We start from the raw sequence: 25045 nt of genomic DNA on the forward strand, positions 1-25045 counted from the left end.
AATGAGTAAAGAATTAAATCCAGAGTCAAAGAATGTTAGGAATTGTTTTCTGACCCGTTCTGCTACACAAACAGCTACTTTGACACAACCAGCTTCCCGCCCAGGAAAACTGAGAGCACCGGTGGAAAATGAGAAGTCCATGCAGGTTCATGTGGTTCCTGAACACCTCGAATCCAAATACCAAGTCGTTTGGTAATGTGTATTCGGCACGGGAGGCAGGGAGAGAAAGCTCTGATGGGCTTTCAATTTTATTTTTCAACTAAAAATATTAGGAGAGAAACTAGCAGTTTAAAACTCAGGTAGGGGCGCCTGGGTGGCTCAGTCTGTTAAGCCTTTGACTCTTGCTTTCGGCTCAAGTCATGATCCCATGGTTGTGGGATCGAGCCCCGCGTCAGTCTCTGCGCTGAGCATGGAGTCTGCTTAAGATTCTCTCTCCCTCTCCCTCTGCCCCTCCCCTACTCAGGCTCTCTCTTTCTAAAAAAATAAATAAATAAATAAAAAATAATAAAACTCAGGTAAATGAACTAGCCCCATTTTGGGGGGCAGGGGAGTTGAGCAGACACTACATTTGCAGCAATAGTTCAGAGATACAAAACAACAAAAAGGATAATGTTTCAGTTAATGCCAGGGACAGTAGCTCAAGATGTTGAAAGAAGCATATGATATTTCCCCTGGGGGACCTGAAGGTAGCAGCGTAGGTGACAAAAAAGCCTGGAAGACGGAGGTAGAGAAGGGAGCTTTCATCTGGTCAAATGAGTCGCCAGTGCGCAGGCGGAATGCTGAATGCAGCATGCTGTCACGCAGCCGGCTCCCCCTTGCAAGAAGAATGGCTCAACACGGCCCCAATTACTATATTTCATGGACACTCTGTCTCACTGGAATACAACTTGTTGGGGGATTAGTGTCTAGAGAGAAATTCTCAAATAAGCTTTTACTAAAAGACCAGGCACCTAGCTGTGGCAACTGCTTCTTTTTAATTCCGAAAGCAATCCAAGCCATCACCCAATAGTTCTGCCCTCTGATAACTGAGTAAAATCTAATACTGTTCCTGAAATTTTATAGACATTCCTCTCTTTCTAAGGACATGAATAGTATATATACGCTGTTCAAAGGCTCGATTTTTCTCTTTTGTAGCAAAATGGCAAGAGCCTATGGGAGAGCGGAGCCTGGGGCAATGTTCCTTTTTGCTTAGAAGCCACCTGCTAATCACCTGCAAATAATAACAGACTACAAGGGAGGCGGCCCAGAGATGGCCCCTCACCACCATGAAGGGCAGGGGTTAAGTAGAAACAAAGAGAGGGAGGCTTTCTTGGCCTGAGGGGACTCTGCAAAGTGACCAGTGAGAGCCTCCCCCAGGATGGATTCAAGGGGCAGAGGAGCAGCAGTTAAAGATCAGAGGCAACTTGAAATGGGCCAACGAGCTAGACTTCTGAAGTAGAAAGAAAAAAATAACACCTCCAAAAAGGTAACACAATCTCAGGGCCAGCAGTATCTTGGAAAGTAACTTGCTCTGCCTCTAGGCTGAGAGGTTGAGCCAGACGGATATGGCACGTAATGAGCCCCTCTCATCAAGCTGCTTTCAGAAATAATGGCGCCCTTTCTGGTCACCGCAAAATGGCGCCCTTTCAGTGCCACACCGGACAATGGCACAAGGAAATGGAATTACCAGGTAATTAAGGAGAACACTAGCTTCAAACAGGACACGGCAAAATCTGACTATTCTTTAACCCAAGCGAAACTAACACAGACAATTCAAAGGGCATTAAAGGCTTAGAAAAACTGTAACTGAGAAGTCGTTAAGGGAAAAGAGTTTAATCCAGTTCCAATCTTTAACTGAGAAAGAATTCAGGCATGTAAGGGATTTTGATGGAATAAGTATGAATAATTATTTTCCAACTACTGAAAAGTCAAGGAGACAAAAAGGGCCCAAACTAGTCTAGCTGAAAAAAAAAAAAAAAAGACAGTCTTGAACATGAGGGATGGGTGCCTAATGGTAGCTGTGGAATCCCTTTCTTTGGATTGTAATGAACTATAGAATAGATATCCATTGATCTCATAGCATTGAGGGCTCTCCCTGCATGAAAATTGTTGAACGCCTTTGAATTAAGACTTCACTGGCTCTTCCTTCATCATTACATCATCCCCAGTGCCCCATGGAGCCAAACTCCCCTTCGTCTCCCATCCAGCTCTTGTTTCTTTCACCCAGACGATGTCTCATTTTGTTCTGCCCCCTCTCATTCATCCCCCTCCTCCAATTGACAGCACGGGAAGGGGGAAAATGGGCATTTCTCCAACCTACTTCTCAATATTTACTATCATGTTTAATTCATGGCACCCATCTTCATTACCCTCTTCATGTCAAGGCTGCCAGGGCCCAGTTGAAGCATTCCCTCTCCCTCCTGCCTTGTCTCCATGTTCTTGGACATTTTTGTTGACTTTGTCATGCAAATGGATGACTCCTCCATCTACCCTTTCCTTTGCTGCTTGACTCTACCAGCCTTGACACCACTGCTCAGCCCCCATTTTTACCTACAACTTAAAATACTGATCTCCTATGAAAACAACCCCCAGATACCCATCAGTTAATGAATGGAAAAACAACAGTGATATGGGCATACAATTGAATGTTATTCAGCCTTACAAAGGGGTATGATTCTGACATGGGCTACAACACGGACTTTGAACACATTATGCTGAATGAGTAAAACAGAGTCAAAAGGACAAATATGTATGACTCTACTTATGGGGTCACCTTGAGTAATCAAATTCACAGAGTCAGAAATTAGCATGGTGGATGCTAGAGGCTGGAAGGAGCAGGGAATGAGGAATCACTGTTTCTGTTTGAGAGGATGAAAATTTTCTAGAAATGGGTCATGGTGAGGATGGATGCCTTCAAAACAGTATGTCTGCTGTATTCAATGCCACTGAAATGCACATTCAGTGATGGTTAAGCTATTAGCAGAAACCCAACCACTGGTCTCCCCAATCTGTTTAGGACTGTTCAAGTCACACTTAGATCAAGCCTCACTGTACTTAGTTTCAGAAAAAGTATGGCAGGCTTTGTCAACAACTGGCGGTGAAATTTAAAAATTTATCTCCCTTCCTCCCGTCCCTCTTTCCTTCCTTCCTTCACTCAAGAGATATTTACCTGGCAGCTACTCTGTGACCAGTAAAGTACTAGAAGATGGGACGGAATAGAATTTCTAATCTAGAAAAGCAACAGTCAAGAAGCAACTATATGTCCCATGTAAGTTAAGAAATAGGAGACAAATGCTTGGGAACATGCGATGCTTCCCAAGGTGGGCTGGGGGTGGCGGGGGGGGGGGGGGGGGGGAGGGGCTTTAAATAAATGTCTTTAGGCAGAGCCCTGGAATTTGAATAGAAGTTAGATGAATAACAAAGAATGTGTAGAAGAACATTCCAGACAGAGAACTGCAGTATGAATGAGAAAGAAAGAACATAACAGTGTAGGGGCTGTAAAGCTGTTTGGCTTGGCCGGGGTGGAGACAGAGGAGAGAGACAAGCCATGAGGCCTGCCCAGAGATGACATTAAGCACCTCAGACATTGAACCAGACCTCCCTAGTCCCTTCCTGGTGTAAGATGCTATTCAACTGTTAAAGATCCTTAGTGTGATCCCTTTCCAAGCATAACCATATTGCTTGTTAGGCCATCATCCTCTCTGGGTCCTCACAGAAAATGTGACTGATTTTCCCCACCCCAGAACACCTCTCACCCCTGCCCATACCATGTCACTCTTACCTCACCCCAATTATTAGGCCCCTCATGGCTTCATTGGATCTCTCTCCTGTCTAGGTCCATCATTGTCCTCACTTCACAGACATTCAGCCAAGTTTATTATGTAATCTTCCTCTGACTCACATCCCCTCTGAAGAACCTTTCTCTGACTCACTTCTCCCTCTTCACAAATACCCTTCTTCTTCTCCTGCTGCTTTAATCTCTCTTCTTACACTTTCCTTCTGATTCAGATATACTCAGGTCTCTTTTGCATCGTATTGCTCTTTGGCCACCCAATGCTAGGGAACGTGTGAATGTGGTTCATTTCCAATTTTCTGTCTAACTTCCTCTGGGCCCTCCACCACGAGTACAAGGTAGTCCATTTATTCATGCCCTGTGCTTTCCTAGGCTCACTTCCTTCTGAGGTTTATTCAGAATTATGCTCTCCTCAAGCTCCTATCCCATTATGTTAAGGAAATGGCTTTATATTCTGATGATCCTGTGAGTACCTTCATCCCTCACCTTCTCTTGCCTCTGCTGTCCATGGATTTGTTTCTACAAATGGACTTGGTCTACTAGCCTTTTTTCCTGGAAGATGAGACTTCTCTGCATTAAAGGAGAACATGGCCAAGAAGTAGAATATGGTTTTTTCCCTTCTAGAAATTTCAACCTAGCTAGGAACATGATCATTATATACTTTGGTGTTTTAGGATGAATACATAACTAGAACATATGTTATATGTCACTAGATATAACATCATAATATGTATCATTGTATATCACTATAAAATATCACTGTTACACTTTGTTGCCTTAGGATAAGACTTAAATGGTACCAGGGCACATTTCAACATCTAGGTTTCTTCTAGCTGATGAATTCAAGGAAGGCTGCAGCAAAGAGATGATGTATAAGCTGGACTTGAAGGATGAAGGATTCCAGTAGGCCTGACAAAGATTTGTGAGGGGTCCCAGACAGAAGGCAGTGCAAGTCTGAAGCATGCCAGTTTGAACACATGAGGTCCCATAGTGGTTACACATTTTAAAGTGAAGAGTAGAGAAACACAACGGTATGTGAAAACTAGAAGTACATGATGAGATAATGCCATGGAGATTTCACTGCCAAGTTAGTCAGAAAGGATCTCATTGTAGATAATGGGATATTATCCCGGAGTGGCCCACAGTGAGACTTGAAAGTTGAAAGGCTGAAGGTCAAGTTCAGTTAGCAGGCACCTGTCATCACCTGGCCCCCAAGTAACTGGAGAAAGGCAAACAGATATTAAAGATGATGTGCAAATTCCTTCTAACCCTCAAACACAGATCCCTGTCCCTCTTTGTCCCATCCTAACCTTGTAGGTGGAGGTGTTTCTTACCTTTCCTGACTTATGATTTAGTTTCTTCAATCCTACATTCAGAGGTTTCATTTTCTTCAACTTAAAATTACTTTTTCTGACCATAAAAATAATACCGACTCTTTGTGGAGATTTTGAAAATTTCAGAAAAATAGCTTTCCCCAATATTAAAAATGCTTTCCCTTGTCCCATCCCACAAAAGCACATGGTCCTTCTTTCCTTGTCCTGTAAAACATCCTGACATCCTAAAAGTTTCCAAGTCTCCTTAACTTGCCATTTCCCTCAGCTCGAAACCCCACCTACAGGAAGCCCAGCTGCACCTCCTCTCTCCCCTGCACCGAACTGACTCAAGTACCCTCCTTGGGGTTCTCATAGCTCTGGGAGTCCCCCTTAGTTAGAGCTCTGATCAAATGCAATCAAAATACCCACACTTGCAGCCATGTTCCCCAATAGTCTATGAGTTATGAGGATCAAGAATTATGTTGAAAAAATAGATAAAAGATTTAGAATAAAATTAATATTGTTTTTCTTTCTTTTGAGGGGGAATGATCAACCTAAGGAAGACAGAAAATGAAGCCACAAAAAAAATTAAAAAAAAAAACATATTCAAGCATTTCTCCTTAATGACAATCAAAAGCAAAATGAAAAGGTAAAAATAAAATGGGAAAGATTTTCATAACACATTGAAGAGAAAAGGGGTTAACAGTCTTGGTGTGGAAGAAGTTTCAACAAATAAGGGCAATGATGACTATTTCAACAGAAAAAATTAGCAAGAGATTATGAAGATGTAAATTCACTAAAAAAGATACAAATGACCAATAAAATTAAGATGCTCAGCTTCATTAATAATTTTTAAAGTGCTAATTGAAATAATTATAAGATACCACTTTCCAATAATAAATGGGCAAAAAATTTGAGTCTGATATAAACATGGCTAACTAGGAAGTGGGTGTTCATACAAGGTTGGTACAAGAGTTATTTTATATAATTTTTAAGCTATCAACTGACAGTTTAATGTAAAATTGAAAATGGAGATCCACTCTGGCTCAGCAATCCTACTTTATATATCTCTCCTATGGAAATAGGACCACAAGAAAAAAAAGTAGATACCATCACGGAAATAGCACCAAAAAAGGTCTGTCTATCAATAAGGGAATAGACAAATATTATGATATGGCCATTTAAGAGGATACTAAATATTCACTCACCTGAAAAGATGTATACATGCTCAATAAGTAAATTGCAGGCTGATGGTATGTGGGAAGTTGCATTTTTTTTTTTTGGCTGGAAACAAGACTAGTTAGATAGATATCTCTATAACCATTGGAATATGTAGAAAAAGCTATTAATAAACTGTGAATAGTGACTGCTTCTGGGTGTGAGTGGTAAAGGAAGATTATGCTTCAAACACCAAATTTCTCGGTTTTCCCCCAACAAAATGTTTTTTTTAACTTTGCCATATGTATCTTTATCTTCAGCACTTAGCATTCCTCATGGTAGATGCTCAGTAAATGTTGGTCAAAAAGAAATCCTTTCCAGACTATCATGAATTCTTAGAAATCTACCACTTTCAACCATTTGCAAACCTAGTGTGATCATACTTCACTGTCCCCTTGTTATTTTGCTTTCCTGGCCTAATTATTAATAGCACCCCCTTCACATTCAAAGTGACTCAGTTGGGATGAGAAATTATATGGTTACCATTACAAAACTGCACAGAAGCCCTCGGTGTTGTTAATTAGCAACTCCTTCCCCAAACTCTTCCCTCCGTATCTTCAGGACACTGTGCTTGATGCTCCCCTGTATTTCTCTTCCCTTTCCAACGGCTCATTCTCTCATCCATGATTCCTTTCTTGCGTTTCTTCCTAAAGCTTACCTTTCCCAAAAGCTCTTCTTTCTATGCTCGATCCCTGTGATGATGAGTATTCTCTCACATCCACGTGCAGGGGTTTTCTCGAGTTTGGGCTTGTGCTCCTCTCGAAGCTGATTTGCTAGGGGATCCTTCCCATTTAGATTCCTCACACCCCAAATCTTAATTGTCTACAACTGAAGGAGTGCCTCTCCCCCTCCTAAATGTTGCTACTATGAGGCCAGGTGGGGGATCACCGTGGGTTGTCATTTCTGCACGGAACAGCAGCAGAGCAGAGTGAACTTCTAGGTGGAACTAATTCCTTGCATTCAAATCATACTCCTTTACTTGGCCAGACTTCTGAACTTTTTTGCACTCACCTTCCCCATTTTAACATGGGAGAATAGCAACTACTCGATGGGGCTACTTTCAGGATTAAATGATATATTATATTTAAAGCCCTTAAAAAGTATGGGGCACATACCAATAATTATAGAATTATAAGCTATTATTCTATTTTCAAATTTTCTATAGAGAACATGGATTAGAATAATAATAAAATGTATTAAAAATGGTCAATGGCTCCCAATGATTTCTAAAAGACTGTGAACTGTTTGCCTAACGTAATGCTCTGCTCTTCAATAATAAAAGGAAACCATTCTCTTCCTGTAACCCTGCTCTCTGGCATTTTTCCTCTCACACCTCCCAGCTTTTTAGCCCTGCTCCCACCCTCCACTCTCCATTTTGTCTGTTTTGTCTTTTAATAATTGGCTCCCAAATGAAAAAAAAAAAGCCCCCATTTTTAGCATTCGCCAATTTCTGTGGAATAAATACTCTTCCCATGGCTGATGTCAAGGTACCAACATAGCATCATGGAACGTGCTGCTGGGAAGAGATGTGCAGCACATCACAGACGGTATTTCCACCTCCCAATATGATGGACACATCTCAAGAGCACAGATAATTGCGATGCATGGGGAGGGATATAATTAGGAAGTGATAAGTTTTCAGCATTCATTACTTTTGTTTTTAATATAAGTGATTTATTGTAAGTTCATATAATTTAATTTTTAATGATATATTGTAAAAGCTGGCTTATGAAATTTCTAGAAATTTAACTACTGGCCCTCTGGGTATGAGCAAGCTCCCACACAGCGTACCAAGCCCCTGCCTCAAACATTCCCCCTTCCACTCCAGCTTTTCCTTCCTCCTGAATTGGCTTCCTTGCTCTCCTCTGCTCACCCCTGGCCTACCCACTTTACAATGCAGGATTACAGCACCCCACTTGTCCATCCTTACTTACCCAGCGCTGTAAGCAGTTGTTGAAGAATAGGATACATTTAGCATTTACGTATATATATTTCTTATCCTTTACACTGATTATTTTGTGTCTCACCTTTTCTCCTACCTCCAAGTTAGATCATTTTTGTTTCATACCAACGGTTACCGACTGAGGAAAACAAGAGGGACTGCATATTTGAGAATCATCTGAGAACCTGAAGACTTCTCAAGCTTCACCGTTTCCTGCCTAATTGATGCTGATATTTCTTTTCCAATATCTACCTCACTTGGTTTTAGAAAACTATTATTTTGCATGTTATAAATCTCAGCATAATGGAGGTCTAGAACATAGTAAGCATTCAGTAGTTACCTGCATATTGAAGAGATCTGATATTTCAGTAGAAAAGTTAAAATTCTAATAACTTCGTAATTAGCTAAAAATGTGGATTGGATTCCTTGTCAAGGTAGTTTGGCTTCTTACAGTGAAGTCAAAGAAACAACAATATAGTCTTGGTAGTTGTATTAAGGCATCGTAGTGAGAAACAGGTTAACAAGTGAGGGTATTCTTTTTATAAAAGCAATGAAATAAATGTCTTCCACCAGGGGCAGAAGGCACGAGCACATTACCACTTAGAGGATAAAGTCGTTGACACCTTTATTAATGTGAAAATGACTTGTTTACAAATTCCTGCTGTCACATTCCTGGACACCTTGAGGACATGTACACACACACACACACACACATAAATATATATGGCTTGATCATACACTCACTGTGAAACATTTTTAAACCCCAAATGTGATGGGTATGAGCTAATTTCATGAGAGATAATATTTAGGGAGCAAATTGTTTTTCTCCTGCTTACTTTGAAATAATATCATAATTGTCTCTCACAGACATACCTCAACAAAAAGAGAGAGTGAGAGCCAGAGAGAGAGAGAGAGAGAGAGAGAGAGAGAAGGTTAATGGACTTCATGTTCCCATGGAAATTCTGGATTACATTGGAATAGTCAAAGATAAGCACCAGTGGTAAGGCATGAAACCTAGATTTCAGAATCAGAATTGCCACATCACATCCTTTCTGAAATTAGAGCAGGGATTTCAGATTATCACTTGTTCACGTCATTTGCATTCCCTGGGCACATATCCAGTAGCAGAAGTTTCCTGAGACGCATTCTCTAGCCACACTAGAGCAGCCACCCTGAAGATAAGGCACACTAGCAAACCCAGGGACTGTATGAGTGCGTCTTCCTCTTTTAATTGGTATTTATATTTGCCCCAAGAAACAAGACTATTTTTCAGGCAGTCTGTTCAGTGAAGAAAAAACTCAAAATTTTGGCCTCACTTAGCCAGCAGTAAGCTTTCTGCTAATCCTCGGTCATAAATAAATAGCATTGACAAAGACATTAAAGATGGAAACAGTAAAAATAGTCAGGAAGGGCAGGAAAAAGATTGCCAGGATATTCTGTCTCAGTTTGCAAAAAAGGTATTAAAATCCCAACAACACAAAAATAGCCTTGAACAATGACTTTTTTTTTTTTAAGGGAGGGGGAAATTGCTCCCGACTTCCTAAGATGAGTGTCTTAAAGGTTTCATTGATTAGTTGATAAGCTCGCTGGTGAATGATTAGTCGACGAGGCAGAAAGGTTTGAATTAGTTACGAGAGCTCTGCCTCCCGTGAATAAAATAGGGGGAGTGTTCTCTCTCCCACCCTCTGTGACAGATGATATCTGTTTTCTCCTGTGAGTTTGAATTTAAGAGCCACTGAAGCTCAGCAACAGTATATTCTGGCTCAAACGAGCTGAAAATGGCATTCAATTTGAATTTCAAAAATGGAGGGGAAGAAGGGGGGAAAAAAACCCTAACGCTCACCAAGTCTCCACACTTTTCAACTACTTCCTGCTGTTTAGCTACATTCCGCCAGGCTGAGGCCCTGAAACCAGGATGCACGCAGGGCAAGAGCATCGCTGGATTCCTGCCCAGTCTGAGTTTAAAAATAAACTTTCAATAGTCAGGATCAAAGCAAACCTCACTTTTACGCACATGCATAATGCAGAATGCGACCCACCGAAGAAATAGGTTTATCTTCTCCAAACTAAAAATTGGCCTGCTCTTTTTTTTTTTTTTCTTACGTACTTTGGAGGTGATAAAGGTGAAGGTGTTTTCCCTGGGAAACTCTAGAAAAGCAAATTTTTTTCTAAATTAAAATTAATTCCTATTCAGCTCAACTAAGACCCTCATTCCTCGTTGCTTGATTTTTCTCCCGTCACCTGCCTCACATGACAAAGCAGATGTGTTCTTGAAAAGCTGAGTGAGTGGACATTGATTTTGTTCAAATCAAATCATATTTCAAATGCTCTGAGGTGGTTATTTAAAGGAATCTTGTGATAAATTATTTTATAAAGCCAAGTTATTTATAGAGTGCAAATAAGTGTCCCTTCATGCAAAGGCATAGGAAGCATGAATTTGCAGCACATTCTGGTTTCTTAAGGTAGGGCATACCTTCAGTTTACAAGAAGCACAGATTTAAGTATCACCAATAATTAAAACTAAACTGATGTTACACAAAACACAGATGATATCCCAGAATCATATAACTGAATGATTTTTGGCCAGAACTCCATTTTACGATAGTTTGGGCTAAGGGAGCAGACAGAACACCAAACTCATTTCAATCCACTCACACATGGAAACATATTCTCCCATTGCCTAAATTATTCTCAATTTGCAAATTAAGCAACTTGGGTGCCATGAAAAAGGTAATTCGACTTCTAAAGTGCCATTTTCCACATTGAAGCAGAAATCTGCTGAATGCTGTTCAGAAAATCTGACTCACTGCCGAGGGGTCAGCACCGAGCAGGACGGAGAGGCATCATCGTCAGCTAGTGTGCACGAATTTCTCGCACACCCACTCTGCACCAGACCCTGCAGCAGGTACTGGGGGTGACAAATAAATTACTGATACTGCCTCGGAAGAGCTAACTGCTTAGGGCAGTGGTTTGTCACCTTTCCTGAGTTGTAAGCCCATTTGAGGGTCAGAGGGAAGCAGGAACTATTTCCACAAAAAGGACCTCTCCACATTCGGATCCTGTCAGGCAGTCATTACAACGGGGCTCCAAATTCAAGAGACGAGCCTGGGTCCAGTCGACCAACTGAGTAAGGATGGTGGCCAAGAACAGCAGGATGATTTTCTTTCAAAAGTGAAGTAAAGACTTAATATCTAGGTATACTCGGGAAGAACTAGGTATTCGATTGGTAAGAGACGGGATACCAAGTCCTTTTAATAAGTTCACAGAAGACAGGATTAGGAAGAGGCTTCCAACCTTAAGCAAGGGACAAGACAGCAAGAAAAATAATACTTTGTTTCTTTCGCATCCCGGAAAGACAAGAATTAAGAAACAGTCTGGCTCTGACAGCTAAGTTTCATGGTCAGTATGGTGAATCAATAAAAACAAGGGCAAAACCTCTGAAAAGGAACCCCACGATCACTGTAACATACATTCAGTAGAGCCCAACTTATCAGAATATCCCATAAAATAAAACACTTTAAAAGCGTGAACAATGGTGTTTTTGCGTTTTAGAAGACAGAACAAGAAAAAACATGGGAGCCTCTTCATGTACGTTGCTAATGAGATACATGCCAGGACTGCAGTGAATCAAAGGTCTCAAGAGGCCACTTAACCCTATAATGTGTATCACCTGGCATTATGTTATATAGGTTTTTAAATGAACATTAATATCTCCTACTCTTGTAGGGGACAGCTTACCTTTCAAACTGCAACAATGTTAGCGTAGGATTTTTTCCTTACATCTTCATAATTTAATATTGTTTCATTGATGAGCCAGTAAATTGTCAGCTCTATTCATTTACGTGACGTGAGCAAGGATCCAACCCAAAAAAGGAAAAAAAAAAAAAAAGTGAGGTCAATTTCCTTGGCCGCTGCATTTAATAAAATCTCCCAGGCAATAGAGTTAAGCACACATTAATAGCTATGGCTTCGCACGCTCTGCCTTGAACAAGTCTTTGATTTTCCTATATATGTACTCAGGGCCATATTAATGCTCAAACGAGGTACAGTCCTCATTTCTTATTTCAAGTTTTCTTCTTTCTCAGCTTTATCAGATTTATTAATCTTCTGTTCCTCTCTTATTTATAGTGAATGCTCTAGTTAAGGTTTCAAAGCAGTTTCCGTGATAACTCCCATTTATAACTTTCAGAAAAAAATTCTATCACAGGGACCAAAGGATTTCCTACTTATTTCAAACCAGCTCAAAATATGTGACTTTCTCCAAATATGAGGGTTTTGTCTCTTATTTCTCTGATCCTCAGAAAAGAGAAAAGGGAGCAGGTTAGAGAAACACAAGTTTCCTCATTGGAAAAAGACTTCAAGTTTCCCTTTTAAAAAACTGCGCAGTGGGTTTTAGCTAGACATGCACTTCAAAATGCTGTTTTAGGTAGAATGTTTATCAGGAGCAGTTGTTAGGTGGAACCGCATGAAACTATCAATATTCTACCAATCTTGATGTACAGACATGACAATTCCATGTGACCTGACTGAACACCTCTCCCATCTAAAAAAAAAAAAAAAAAACACCCTTTCATCTAGAAGAAAACTCTCCAGAGCAAAAGGTGACCCCTAGGAAACCCAGGGGAATTCTTCTGTGGACTTGCAACCCAGGGAGAGGAGAAGCAGAAGACGAGAAGGGTGTGACCAATGGACAACTGAAAGGCCTCTAACAATTTGTTGGATACAGGATCCAGTGCAGTTCATTAAGGAAAAGATGTGGAAAACTCATTAATCAGGTGGTACCAGGCCATCTTCTGTTATACCCCTTGAGGCACGAATGTGGTAACTGTAGACTTTGGGGAATGAACGCTTCAAAGAGATGCCTGTATTTTGATTAGAAGATTCTCAGAGGAGCGCTAAATCACTTCCACTTAAGACACCTCCACACCCACAGCTTTTGCCCTTTTCTTTACAGAATGAGGTTAAAAATAAAATGCTCAACAATGAAGCAAATTGAAGTTTCAATTCCAGCTTCACCTCAATACCCTGGACTACAAAAAGCAACCGGAATCAAACTTGGATCATTGGCTTTAATGCTGAAGAGGACAACTTGACTACTGGGAGACAAAGGGGGTAATTTGTAAATAAAGTCTTGCAGACAATGAGAGCTGAAGATCTGCTAAGCCCAGACACCGAGGTTTCCTGCATGCACTGGAATTTGACAGGGTCCAGAATCGGGGAGGAAAGGTGCTTTGCAAATAAGAACAGAAGATGTTTCCAGTATACTCAATGAATGAGAAAGAAGCAAGACGACTCCGATGTGAGAATTCAACCCTATTTATTTCCAGGGACTGCGAACACAGAAGGCCTGTTAAAATGTTGTAATTTGTTTAAGTCTAAGGAAAAATGAGGCGAGAACCCATCCAACTAACACTACAGGGTAAGAAGCCTGAGGGGAACTAACGTAGGTGGTTAATTTTTTGTTATTGTTTTGTTTTGTTTTGTTTTTAAAGCTTACAATTCAAGAAGTGCGGGCAAACCTTGGAGACACTGCAGGTGGGTTCCAAACCGTGAAAATAAAGCAAAACTTGAAATGGAGCAAGTCGAATGAATTTTTTCGTTTCCCGGTGCATATAAAAGTTATGTTTACACTATATGTAGTCTATTAAGGGCATAATAGCATTATGTCTCAAAAACAATGTCCATACCCTATTTTAAAAATACTTCATTGCTAAAAATGCTAACCATCATCTCAGCTTTTAGTGACACGTAATTTCTTTGTGGTAGAGGGTCTTGCCTCAATGTTGATGGCTGCTGACTGATCAGGGTGGTGGTTGCTGAAGGCTTGGGTGGCTCTGACAATTGCTTAAACTAAGACCATGAAGTCTGCCTCATCAAGTGACTCTTGCTTCGCAAACGATTTCGCTGTAGCACCTGACGCTGTTCGGTAGCATTTTACCCATAGTAGAACTTCTTTCAAAATAGGAGTCAATCCTCCCAAACCCTGCCACGCTTTATTTACCAACTAAGTTTATGTAATTTTTTAAGTCCTTTGCTGTCATTTCAACAATCTTAATAGCATCTACAGCATCTTCACCAGGAGTAGGTTCCATCTCAAGAAACCACCTTCTTTGCTCAGACACTCATCATCCATTAACGTTTTATCATGAGTTTGCACAATTCAGTTATATCTACAGGCTCCACTTCTAATTCTCTTGCTGTTTCTACCACATCTGTGTTTACTTCCTCCCCTGAAGTCTTGAACTCCTCAAAGTCATCCATGAAGGCTGGAATCACCTTCTTCCAAATATGTGTTAATGTTGATGTTTTGACCTTTTCCCATGAATCACACATGTTCTTAATGGCATCTAGAAGGGTGAATCTGTTCCAGAAGGTTTCAATTTATTTTGCCAGATCAATCAGAGGAATCATTATCTATGGCAGCTATAGCCTTAGCAAATGTATTTCTTAAATGATAACAATTGAAAGTCAAAATTACTCCCTTGATCTATAGGCTGCAGAATGGATGTTGTGATAGCCGGCATGAAAACAACATTGATCTTGTACATCTCCATCAGAGCTCTTGGGTGACCAGGTGCATTGTCAATAAGCAGTCATATTTTGAAGTGAATCTTCTTTTCTGAGCAGGTCACAATAGTGGGCTTAAAATAGTCAGCAAACCAGGCTGTAAAAAGATAGGCTGTCATCCAGGCTTTACTATTCCATTTATAGAGCAGAGGCAAACTAGACTAACATATTTTTTTTAATTACATTATCCCTAGTGTTTTTTTTAAATATATGAAATTTGTTGTCAAATTGGTTTCCATACAACACCCAGTGCTCATCCCAAAAGATAGACTAACATAATTCTTAAGGGCCCTAGAACGTTCTGAGTGGTAAATGAGCACTGGCTTCGACTTCAAGTCACCAGCTTCTTCAGCCCCGAATAGGAGAGTCAGCCTGTCCTTTGGAGCTTTGAAGCCAGGCACTGACTTCTCCTCTCCAGCTATGAAGTCCTAGATGGCATCTTCTTCCAACAGAAGGTTGTTTTGTCTACATGGAAAACCTGTTGTGGAGTGTAGCCACCTTCATGAATTATCTTTTTATTTTATTATTATTATTATTATTATTATTATTATTATTATTATTTTGGAGAGAGAGAGAGAGAGAGAGAGAGACAGAGCATGAGCAGGGGCAGGGCAAAGAGAGAGAATGAGAGGGAGACACAGAATAGGAAACAGGCTCCAGGCTCCAAGCTGTCAGCAAAGAACTCGAGGTGGGGATCAAACTCCCAAACCGCGAGATCACGACCTGAGCAGAAGTCGGTGCTCAAATAACTGAGCCACCCAGGCGGCCCACCACCTCCATGAATTATCTTAGTTAGATCTTCCTGATAACTTGCTGCCTCTTCTACATCAGCACCTGCTGCGTCACTTTGCCCTTTGAGGTTATAAACATAGCTTCTCTCCTTAAACCTCATGAACCAACCTCTGTTAGCTTCCTACTCTTCTTCTGCGGCTTCTTCACCTCTCTCAGCCTTCTTAGAATGGGAGAGTTAGGATCTTGTTCTGGATTAGGCTTTGGCTTAAGAGAATTTATGTAGCTGGTTTCATCTTCTAGCCAGACCTCTAAAACTTTCTCTATATCAGAGCCGGTGTTTCACTTCCTTATCATCCCTGTGTTTACTGGGAGTAGCACCTTTAAGTTTCTTCAGGAACTTTTCCTTTGCATTATAATCTGGCTAACGGTTTGGAGCAAGAGGCTTATTAGCTTTTGACCTATCTCAGCTTTCGACAGGCCTTCCTCACTAAGCTTGATCATTTGTAACTTTTGATGTAAAGTGAGAGATGTGTGACTCTTTCTTTTACTTGAACACTCAGAGACCATTGTAGGCTTATTGATTGGCCTAATTTCAATTTTGTTGTGTCTCAGAGAATAGGGAGGCCCATAGGGCGGAAAGAGAGAAGGAGAAAGACGGAGACAGAGAGGGAGAGGGAGTGGGAAAAAGAGGGAAAAAGAGGGAAAAAGAGGGAAAGGAGAGAGAGAGAGAGAGAGAGAGAGAGAGAGAGAGAGAGAGAAGGTAAATGGCCAGGCCAGTGGGTGGAGCAGGAAGAACACACACATTAATTAAGTTCATTGTCTCATACGAGTAGCCTGTGTCCCCCCAAAACAATTACAATAGTAACATCAAAGATCACCGATCACAGATCACCATAAAAATAGAATAATAATAAAAATTTTGAAATATTGTGAGAATTCTCCAAATGTGACATAGGGACACTAAATGAGTAAACACTTTGGGAAAATAAATGCCATTAGACTTGCTTGATGCAGGGTTGCCACAAACCTTCAATCCGTAAAGAAACACAGTATCTGCAAGGGTGATAAAGCAAAGTGCAATAAAATACGGTATGTCTTACAAAAGAAGGATTTGAAGGGTCAAAAGTCCTTCAGGTGCTGATTTCATCAGGTAAGAAGTTGCTGTCTGTGTGATGTTGCCAATGGTCATGACCAACATGGCTGTGATTTCAAGTTAACATTTAGAATCTACATCTTGCCAAAGCCCATCGCTGAAATTAATGAATATTCAAAATAATGTGCACGTTATGATAACGGTTTTTGGAATGAGTTGTCCTTTTGATCCCACGCATAGAGCTTTATCTCTGATCAGAGGCATTCAAGTCAGGATCATGTTATTTGGGATCTCCCATACACACAGGAGGCAGCCCACATCAGGGAGGCAGTGGGATCCTGCTCTCAGAGTCTTGGGGAGGAAGAATTACTACCTTAGTTACTAAACTCCCTTTCAGTTATGCACAGGACACTTAGAAGTTCCTGCAAGGAGAGAAAAGATGGATGGATGCATCATGCTTCAATAATCCCTAAAGAATCTGGAGTCTTCTGGGACCAAAGGTACATGAACCAGTTGTCCCACAGGCCACTGGGATCTTGTTATTTCGGAACACTCAGAAGGTGGGGGGAAGGATGAATTAGAATCTAGATCTTTGACCACTCTCCCCCAATTTCACCATCTGCATATTTTTGCTAGAAGACATCTTGGGCTCCACTTTGTATTCTGTGCCATTCAGGGATCCTGAGTGAGGGAAGACAGATGGGCACTGGAAGGGTATGGGAATTTGTTACTATTACCTCAATGATCTCTTCTTACTACAAAATGCAATATAAATTTCCCCAGATTACTTCTGTTTTAAATGGTGACAACCAATCCAGGTGGAAGATTTCTTATTCAATACGGTAGATGATTTACTGAAGAACAGAAAACAAAACTGCTGTAAACCTTTAGAAGTTCAGTTATAGTATGATTGAGAAATTTTTTTGTGGTTAATCTAGAAACTCATCACTAGCTACGTAAATTTTCCTATTTGGGAAGTATTCTGAAGTATAAACAACCAGTTTTAAATTTTTTTTAACGTTTCTTTATTTTTGAGACAGAGAGAGCCAGAGCATGAATGGGGGAGGGTCAGAGAGAGAGGGAGATACAGAATCTGAAACAGGCTCCAGGCTCTGAGCGGTCAGCACAGAGCCTGACGCGGGGCTCGAACTCACGGACCGTGAGATCACGACCTGAGCCAAAGTCGGACGCTCAACCGACTGAGCCACCCAGGCACCCCTAAACAACCAGTTTTAAAATGTACACAGGGACAGTATTATTGTGTAGACTAGGAACTGCCTCTACCCAATTACGTATTGAGATTGAACAACTTGAATTAACAAAAAAAAAAATAATTGTAGTGTTAAAAACTACCAGATACACTCAAGTGGCTTTTGCATCTTATGAACCTTCTGGGGGCATTGTTGCACATAGATTACAGTGAATAGTGCTATCCCACCATGGTTGCACAGCACGGGGCTAGGGGCGGAAGCATCTGGATTCCCTTACCTATCCCAGAAGATATTTTTTAGAGCAAATCCAGAGAACTGAATTACCAGTATCCCTTCACTCAAAGTCAAAGTCACTGACCCCCAAGGCAATAGGATTTGCACCCCCCATCCTCAGCATCAGCAGCCTCTAGGGTGTTACAATCAGCTCCCTAAAGATGGGGAAAAAACCTCTCTACCTTCAGAGTGAGAAAGATCTATTCTTTGGGTCCCCACATGGCACTAAGAATGCACATTCCAATAAAAAGAGAAGCCATTTAGCACATAATGCTCCTGAAAATGGTAGCAGTATGGTAGAACCCAACTATTAACAGCACTGGTATCCTTGGAGAAAAGCACATTTTGAATTCCAAAACCATAGGAGTACATCTTACCGCTAGGAGTTACCTGTAATCTATTTACATGCAGATACAAAAGCCTATGTATGCATTATATATTCTCAAAAAGGATGGATAGCACTGGTTTTTAAGAGGGAGAACACAAATAGTTCCTTTAATCCTTCTGAATATAACTTTAGAAGACAGTCAGAGAGAAGATGAACAGAAGAAATTCCTCAACTTTCTATATTCCCTGCCATATGCTGTTTGTGTGGTTCTAAATAGGTTTGATTATTTGAAGCTTTTTTCCACGATTTCAATAAAGGCAATCAGAAGAGATTTTCCTAGGCAGGCATAGGATATTCAAACGAGCTATTCATTAGTGGGAAGATTTGGAGCAAAGGTGGCTTCAGCTCCCCATCCTGACCAAGCTTGCTATAATAAGAGAAAAATGGAAAAATGTAAGCAATGTGATATTTTAAAATGTCCCCTGGAAACGAGAGTAGGTCAGACACTGATACCACTTTAAGAGTAGGCGATAACCCATCAATTTAGATACAGCTGTTTCAGTGATGGATACGATGGAAAGCTTTCCCCCAGTTAAACTGAGCTCCAACTTAGACTTCCAGATTTAGATCTCCCAGTAGTTTCCACTTTATAGCTAGTCTTCCCAAATTCAATAATATTGGATACCTTAGGATGCAATTTCTGGAGGTGAAAGTTTCTGTAAGTGATGGCAAGATTTAAAAAAAATAAGTGGCCAGGATCCTCCACTTTAACACCTTGCCAATCATTTTCCTTCCACTCTGAAAATGGAAATGTGGAAAGTCTGGAAGGGAAAGGAAAGGGGATAAACAGCAGAAGAGAAGAAGTGATAGACTAAAAGAAAAGAAAAACAATGTGAAGAAAGAAGGTTAACTGTGAGCGAGCACATAGTCCATTCACTTAAACCCGGAATACATTAATGAAATCGACTTCCTCTCTGGAAGACGCAAGAACATCATTGCTGGCTAGATGTTGGAGATAAGCCATTCCAAAGCCTGCATTTCATCAGTAAGGAAAGGAAAGAGAGGCCCTGGAACTCAAAGTGACTTACAAAGTCATGACCAGAAGCCAGGTTCATGGTGGACCAGCCCAAGTTCCTACTGACTACCCCTGCCTTAAAGCAGGGATGGTTTTTCCAAGTTGTAGACAACCGCTAATGACTCAACAGTGAAATAAGATGGAAATCTCTTTCTCTTTCTTGGCAGGGAAACACAGGTCAGCTCACAGTATTTGAACTTGCAGGAACAGCTGGAGTTGGCAAGGCCACAGTCCAGCCGACCCAGCTTCCAGGGTAACTTGACCCTTGGAGACAGCATCCTTTGAATTTAAAAGAACAAGCTCTAAGTGTAACTGTCTGTAGTCCCAACAAACCATCTCTGGTGGGGATTATGACATAACGTTGCTAGTGATTAATCAAGAACTCTTCATTTACATCAGTCAGCTTATAATTAACAGTTCCCCCATCTTTAATAAAATATATAGAATGATATGAAACAGATGAGGGATACCAAGTGGTATTTTAGGCTTAGATAAAGCCTAAGTCCAAATGATATCATCATCCTCTACTGGTGGGTCAAGAAGGAGGCAAAGAAGCAAATGGGGGAGGGAAGAGAGGAGTACAGAGTATTCAAGAAGGGAATGGGGAGAAGGAAGGAGGTATTAGCTCAATCAGTACCTATTTTCAGAATTTCCTTCAAGCTGGCTTGGACCAAGAGCCATCAATTATTTAAAAGATGTAACATGATGCTTCCTTTGTTGAGGCAAATCTGCAAGCAGACCCCGAGAGAAAATAAAAAATGAATTAGGCAGAATGTATTAGTCTGCTTGAAGAAAACAAAGATTTAGCTACTGGGACTAACTCTGTTTTAAAAATAGTTCAGTTTTGTCTGTTAAAATCCTCAAACCTTTTTTTTTCTTTCCCTCTCTCCTATTTATTTATTATTTTCTACAGTAGATCACACAAAAAGAGGAATGAATCCTTTCCTAAACTTTCTTTTCAGATTCAGCTTGATGTATTGTCTTCATTTAAATTACAAAGACACTAATCTGAAACACTGTTTACCAAGTAGCATTTTAAATGAAAGATACAAGAAATTGCATCACCCAATTTTTAAAATGACTTTAGACTCCGAACCTCATAAAAAACAGCCGACAGTGTTCTCTGTCTTTGCTGCTATATTTCAGTCCAGTGAATGAAATTCAATTAGTGAGCTTTGTACTTAGGACATTATGATTCTGATGGTTGGTCTGATCAAAACTGGTGTGCCAAGCCCTAGTTCTGTTTTTTTTGGCAGACCACAGCTAAGGAAAAAAAGAAACAAAAAACAATAGGGCAGGTTGGCATGAAGAAAGTTAGTTTTCAGAGCAACTGACTTTTCACCATCATTAAAAAATATGGGAGGAGGAGAGTTGTTCCCCAGAACAGTGCATTATTTACTAGGTGAATGGATTAACTTTTTGAGAAACTTCAGTACTTGAGTCTGTCATTACCAGTTTCAGTACTTTCCAAAAATAGCAACCTGCCTCAAACAAACCAGTAACAGACTATAACCAATGCATTACAGATTTAATTCATTTTTAGGTTTTGATCTGCCTCACCTTGTGTTCCAAACAGAAGGTACAGACTGGAATCTTACTGTGGTCAATTCGGAGGGTTACAAAGGGCATCAGCGACAAGCACCTAATACGAAACCCTGAGCCTCTGCCGTGTAGACTCAGACCACACCATTAGCTCAAGAGGTGCTATGTCTTTAACACTTGAAAAATGCTAACACTTGAAAACAAAACCAAGCACAGTAAAACCACAGAGCCGAAGCCTAGTACATCACAGGCCGTGGTTCCCCATGGGGACCACTGCACTTTGATTCAAGAGTGCCACACCTGCATGGATCAAGCAGAACGGTAAAAATGAATCAAACTGATCCTTGCATGGCCTGATTCTTTGAAAAAAAGGTAGACAAGGAATCGTGAAGATTTTAGAAGACTATACAGCCATTGGTCTATTAATAACAATTAATTCACCAATTGAGATCTGAGGATCCATTCGAATTTGAGTTGTTGTTTTTAAACATAGACTAGCTCACATCACTTCTTTGCTTCTCTCACAGAGACTGATACCACCATCCAACTCACTGTACAGACAGAAACAAAGGAATCATCCTTGGCATCTCCTTGCTCTCATCACCATTATCCATTCCATCTCCAAATCCTTCCCTCTTTCGGGAAAACATTTACGGGAACGATCATATGAAATTCCAGAAGTGACATCCTACTTCTTGGTACACTCCTCGGAAACTTGCTCTAAAAGCTTTAAATTTTGCCTGAGAGTGACCCAGGATTCAGTACAGATGGGCAGCCTTGACATATTGTGACCTTGGAGCTATTTTTCTCTGACTCAAAAACCATACACCCCAATCTGTTGTTGATATCAACACATCACGTTGACCGTTTTAAATTAAAAAAAAATTTTTTGGAAGTGTTTATTTTAATTCAGTTAGTCAATATAGTGTTGTATTAATTTCAGGTGTACAATATAGTGTGATTCAACAGTTCCACATATGATCCAGACAGTAATGGTTTTTTAAATGATAAAGAGTTCTGGGCACCTGGGTGGCTAGGTCCGTTGAATGTATGACTCTTGATTTCGGCTCAGGTCATGATCCCAGGGTGGTGAGATCGAGCCCCAAGCCAGTCTCTGTGCTCAGCATGGAATCTGCTTGGGATTCTCTCGCTCTCTCCCTCTGCCCCTCTCCCCTGCTTGCACGTGTGCGTGCTCTCTCTCTCTCTCTCAAATAAATAAATAAATAAATAAATAAATAAATAAATAAATAAATAAATAAATAAATTCATTCTAAAGAGATAAAGAATCCATTCTGAAGTGAATCTTCCTTGGGTCGGATACAAAAGGGAAAAGGCACATTGACTACCTGCTCACAAATGGGCCGCGTCAGATGTGTCTCCTCAGAATTGATTCGCAAAATGTAGTGCTAGAGCGGCTTGTTCTAGCCTGTGAGAACTGACTCTGTGTATCTCTTCCCAGGTCTACGCTGAGTGACTTCATGTTGGTAGCTTAAAATCAGCCATCATGGAGGTATCTGCACCATGGACATCAGCAGACATTACAAATCAGGTAGGGTTTTTTCACCCTCCAGAGAGACGGATGACCCCATCACTGACAAGGACTTTAATTTGTTTCCTTCTTACCAAATGCAAAATACTAGAGAGTATGCTGTATCAGCACCCATCTTTTCCTCCCCGTTTCCTCTTATGGTGGAGACCAGTCAGCAGTTCACCAAACTCATCTTCTCTTGTTCCTGCCACATGGTGAGACCATATTCCCCAGCCGCCCCGGCAGTTAGGTGAGGTCATGTGACTGAGCCTTCCTCCATGCAAACCGAGCTGAAGTGACAGAATCTTCCCTCCAGGTGGTCCATAAAACCCTCCCCCACACAATATTCTGTAGCATTTCCCTTTTCACAGGCTTTTGCAGATGATGTGAGCAACCTTGGATGCCATTTATTAAAATCAGAGAGCAGCAGGACAGAAGGAGTTCAGCCTTCAAGTCACCACGTGAAAGAGACTCACCCCAATTAGGAACACCCAGTGTGGATTTTAGGGGCTGATGTTTAAACCATTTAATATTTGGTGGTTTGTTTGACACACCAATCACCAATGCCATAACTAAACACTCCGTCTCTTCTTTCAACTGCTGTTTTTCCTCCTTCCAGCTGACATAATAAATCGGGGGATGAAGTCTGGTCAAGATTGAAAAGACAGAAATGGGAGACAAGCTATGTTACTGATTTCTCACTTAGAGTTTTTATGTCACTTGACAGTTTTTTGGTTCTCTGTGTTGTTCCTTTCAACTGTCATCAGCTAGAACGCTGTTATTCCATATGCTTGTGGTACCGTGGGCAGCTTATTCTTTTGTACTGTAGTGATGTCACCTAAATGAAATGTTGCAATTTAGAATCATTTCCATGCTAGAAATAGATGAAGAATTCAATCCATAGGCCCTACAATTTGTCAAGAAAATTATAAAGACAGTATTGATATTATACAATTAAAATGAGAGCTCTTCACATATTTAATTTCCCCCTGACCTGACTTTCTTCAGTCATTATGGGCAAAAAGTATGAATTCATTATTTGCAAATAGCCTGGATTGCTTAATATATTCTAGAAGGAACTAAGACACCCCCTTGAGTGCACCTGCACATACATACATTCCAGCACATAGATTTTTCTGGCAAGGGCAAAAATAATAATGAAGGTAAAGATAAGCAACTATTCCAAGTTGTTGACCATGTAGCCTCACTATAGTGGCATTTTAAATGTATTTTTAGTGTATATACTTAGTGTATATATCAACACTCATGATATAAAGAAAGGGAGGGAGTGAAGTAGGGAAATAAAAAGATGGTTTAATCTCTCCGTATTATTTACTACATAAAGCTTCACATGTTTTCCTCCCTATAAACTTGTATAAGGAGTCTATTTGGGGGTGTTTGGGATTGTTGTGTTTTTAAAAATTTAACAATCATAGCTCTGAAGCTTAATCACTTGTATGTGTTACAAGACCAGATGGTTCAAGTGGGTGTTTGTTTACAAGCTCTTTGCATAAGGTTTTTAGCTGTTTTTTAGACCAAAGCTGAATATTTCAACGAACAAAGGAGGCAATGAGGAATTAATGAAAAAACGCTGGATTCATAGGTCCCTGGGCTGCTAGCCTTCACTCTGCCATCACTTTGTGCACTTTTACAAGGATGTATTTAGGGCCCAAGAAACAATAACATATGCTTAATGTGCTTTGAGTTCTTTATGGAACTCTGACAGATTTGGGGGGAGAAAGGTGTCTACCATGAACGCAACGCTGTTCTGGAAGCTGTCGGTGAATCAGCTAGAAAAGAACCAGAGCACCCTGCCTTCCCAATGCCTTCACCATCTCGGAGCTCTAGATTTTAATGTTTTCTGTTTCTCCTGGCTTCTTGAACTGTGCTATTTTGCCCAGCCACATGGACCTCCTGCTCCTTCCTTCTGAATGTGGATGAAAAAAAGAGAAAGCAAACTTTCTTAGGGACTCCTCTATTCTTGGTTTCCTGTCCATCCACCACACAGCCACTATCTGCACCCAAGTAAAGGATGCACATTTATTTACTGCAAAGCAAGCCAAATAACACCGAAGGTTCCTTAAGGGAGAATGAAAGTTTTCATCGAAGCACACACTTTTTATGGCTTTGTAAAGAGGAGTGTGTATTTCTTGGTTTTCTGGATGAGGAAATCCCCTGCTCCCGGCTCACCACCTACTCTGGCACTTCCCTTCTTTCAATGGAAAGAAGGCAGGCAATGCTCGCTTCACTTCATTTTTAATAAGATTAATGATGATAAGCCAAGTTGGCACATCTAGTATTAATATCTTACATCATAAGCTATCATTTATGGGCTACCCAAACCAGTATCATTCTTGTCACCATCCAATCAGCTCCAAAAAATAAGAGATTTGAGGTGAAAAAGGCAGTATGTGAATATCTTAGCATCTCAATGAGCTTGCCTCTATCAGA

At 40.6% G+C, this 25045-nt stretch overlaps 1 protein-coding gene across 16 annotated transcripts in view; it reads right to left on the reverse strand.

Moving 5' to 3' along the window:
* Nucleotides 1–25045, reverse strand: part of ESRRG (estrogen related receptor gamma) — a 630244-nt gene that overhangs the window by 431167 nt on the left and 174032 nt on the right. For 13 of the 16 annotated variants that reach the window (XM_058701235.1, XM_058701223.1, XM_058701230.1 and 10 more), the window contains one exon: nucleotides 11984–12075. The exons of the other annotated variants lie outside the window; for them this stretch is intronic. The gene's annotated coding sequence lies outside the window, so the exon portion shown is untranslated. The remainder of the gene's footprint in view (nucleotides 1–11983; nucleotides 12076–25045) is intronic. 16 annotated transcript variants of the gene reach the window in all.

The sequence above is a fragment of the Neofelis nebulosa genome, chromosome 15, assembly GCF_028018385.1.
Source record: "Neofelis nebulosa isolate mNeoNeb1 chromosome 15, mNeoNeb1.pri, whole genome shotgun sequence".
Taxonomy (NCBI): Eukaryota; Metazoa; Chordata; class Mammalia; order Carnivora; family Felidae; genus Neofelis; species Neofelis nebulosa.